We start from the raw sequence: 3,376 nt of genomic DNA on the forward strand, positions 1-3,376 counted from the left end.
TTATCTCGAGAGGACATAACATTCAGTATTCTGTAAATTATCAGTGTCATTTTCACTTCTATGACTGGCACCTTTAATGCATTTAATTTACTTACGGCATAATCACCTGCAGATATCTTCATGTCTCTTGTCCCCCACCCAACATTTTTCAGAGAAATGATGCATTAAATTGAATAAAGAAATGCCATACCGTTTTCCTTAAAGTAATGAGAGATATGGCAGCGGCGCACTGATTATCGGCCTCACCCTGTGGGTTATTACATTAGTTTTATTATGGTGCGTTCCAGTAGTAGTTATTATAGTTATTGTTGTTATGGCAGGAACATTATTACGATTATTATTGTGTGTGTGTGTGTGTGTGTGTGTGTTTCACTGTTTGATCTGCTGCAGTCTCTGACGAGACAGCCAGACGTTACCCTACGGAACGAGCTCAGAGCTCATTATTTCCGATCTTCGGATAGGCCTGAGACCAGGCACACACTACACACCGGGACAACAAGGTCACAACTCCTCGATTTACATCCCGTACCTACTCACTGCTAGGTGAACAGGGGCTACACGTGAAAGGAGACACACCCAAATACCTCCACCCGGCCGGGGAATGGAACCCCGGTCCTCTGGCTTGTGAAGCCAGCGCTCTAACCACTGAGCTACCGGGCGTGTGTGTGTAGGTGTGTGTGTGTGTGTGTGTAAAATTTTATAATGTAATGTATATGTATGTATGTGATATAAGGTAATGGAATGTGATTATATGAATAAAAAAAAAGTGGGGGGCCGCCGTGGTACAGTGGCTCCATGTGTGCTTTGGGGTCCGAGGAGTCTCCAAGCGCACGGGTTCGAATCCTGTCCACGGTCCGAGTGTAGGTTGGGCTTCCTCACTCGGGGCAACGGTTTCCTAGCGGACGGGCTTTGAGATAAGAGGTACCCCAAAAAGTATCCCTTTTAGCCCAGAAATTCCCGTGAAAAGCCCACATGGTATAAAAAAAAAATACTTGTGCTGAGAGAGTGGGAAGACAGAGGTGAAGACAAGGAAGGAACAAACAGTGGCAAACAGTGTGTGTGTGTGTGTGTGTGTGTGTGTGTGTGTTAGACATTAATCAGGATTGAGCTGCCATGAAGCCACATTATGGACGCCACCTGAGACAGGCGGCAGCACAGCACGAGACACAGAAACACGTAAAAGCTCTGTCAGGCTAAGCTTTATTGGGATGGTTATGTGTGTGACAAAATACCTAGTTTGGTTAGGGATCGTGTTTTGTTGTCAGCGTTGTCATCAGGAACTATGCCACGAGGGATCTTGATGGATGCTCCCGCAGGCACATTGCGTACTGTACTGGCCAGCCATTAGCCTCTGTAGTGGTCACCATGGAGAGAGGGAGACATGAGGACAGACGGGTTGTAGGAGGAATAGTGAACGTGTCCGAGGGTGGAAGAGGAATGGGGCACGTGTGCAGTGTTGGTGGCACTACTGTTGCAGACTTCGTTGAGCAGCATATGGTATGTTGCTAGCAGCTCGTCGCGGAGGATCACCACGTCGTAAGTGTTTGGGATGCGGAGGCTGTACAGCTTGTAGCCAACGTCTCGAACCTGCATGCAGGGTGAATGACTAGGACTGCTGGAAACCTCGTGGGCGAAGATCGTTGCTACCACCGTCAGAATGACCTGCAGGGGAAGACAGGGTCACCTAGACAAGACTCTACATTTTACTGACGGTGAATGAAGTTCCTTCGTGGAGCCAGTTGTGACTTGCTGTCCTATATTGCCGTGTATTGTTCATAGAAACTACACAACAGTATACATGTTAGTGAACGTTGTGACACAATGGTCATCTTATGGAAATGGTATAGATATTTATTGCTTCCGTCCTGACAAAAGATCTCATAAATTTAGCTAAACATCCTGCCTAAGCCTGGATTTGACGCGGTCATTGGATGAAAACATTATTTATAGTGACTATTGAGGAAAGATATAGGAGTCAAGTTACTACAGGCTTCATGGTGCTGGTAAGTGGACGGCTTGAATTGTGTCTCCGTCTCAAAGCACCCGCAATATATACGAGTGCTGATTCTCTTCTCTCATCTAATCTTTTCGGCCTTCAGCATTACTGTGGACTTAGTTTACTGCATGCAAAATTACTTCATTAAAATTCTTTAAGAACGAAGTAACATTTTAGCCATAAATATTTTTTTCTCTTGGTAAACTTTTGTATATTCAAGTATACAGTATAAGCGCATACGACATGTGAAGGTTGCATGTTGTACATCACGTGAGTGTAGCCCCTAATGTGCTTTGCGGGTGACAAGTCTCACTTTGTAATGTTATAAACACACCTATGAATTCAGTGGTTAGTGCAAATATTACGAAGGAACGTTATGACCCAAGGTATTTGTGTCTCTGAGCGGTGTGACTAACATATCCTGTTATAATCCTTTAACGCACTCAGCACCAGCATGATTGTTCTGCCTCAATCAAGTAATGCTTCCTAAGAGTGATGTAAGGAAAGAAATGCAACAATGCATAGCATTTTATTGCCAATTAGTAAATCATTCCACATCTTGTCTTGCTATAAAGCTGAATAATGTGTACAATAACATAGCACATGATTGTAAACAAGATAACACTTCTGAAACAATGCAAATATAGTCACGAGGAAAATATTTAACATAGTATGTTTGCATCATAGATATACGAAGGCCGAAACAGAATAATCACAACTTTCTGTAATGAACGCAGACAGAGCCATGTAAAGAACAGCGAGTAATCACGTGATGGAAATAACACACCAAATACCAAAAAAAAAAAAAAAAAAGCTGAAAAGTAAAAACATCCAATGGAGTGATTCTGTGCTATAGTAAGGCCATTGGGCGCCTGACTGGCAAACCGGAATCTTTCCTTGGTGGACAGCTTGCTTCTTCAACCACTTGATGAATATCCTCTCCTCTGCCTGACTGCCTTTACTCTCTCACCCATCGCCAGAAGGTTGCATTTCTTATGATATTTCCTCGTAATTTTGCTGGTTATTGCTCTTCAAACATTGGTAACTACGTGCATCTCTCCATTCCGACGTCTCGCTTTGCAAGGCTTTCTACCTTGGTGTAGATAAAGTGATAACTAGCACGTTTTATAAATCCACATTAAAATCCGTTTTAAACTTTTCAGTCACTGCCTGGTATGGAAAGTTTACCTGTAAAGATAAAAACAAGCTGCGAAGGATTGTTAAAGAGGCAGGAAAACTAGGTGCAGAGACCAACCGTATCACTAGATAAGCTTTATCAGACAGGTACAATGAAACAAGTTGACAGGATTATGAAAGATATAACTCATCCGCTGCATAATTGTTATTCATATCTAAGATCTGGTAGAAGGTTGGCTCTGC

The sequence above is a fragment of the Portunus trituberculatus genome, chromosome 48 (genome assembly GCF_017591435.1).
Source record: "Portunus trituberculatus isolate SZX2019 chromosome 48, ASM1759143v1, whole genome shotgun sequence".
Taxonomy (NCBI): Eukaryota; Metazoa; Arthropoda; class Malacostraca; order Decapoda; family Portunidae; genus Portunus; species Portunus trituberculatus.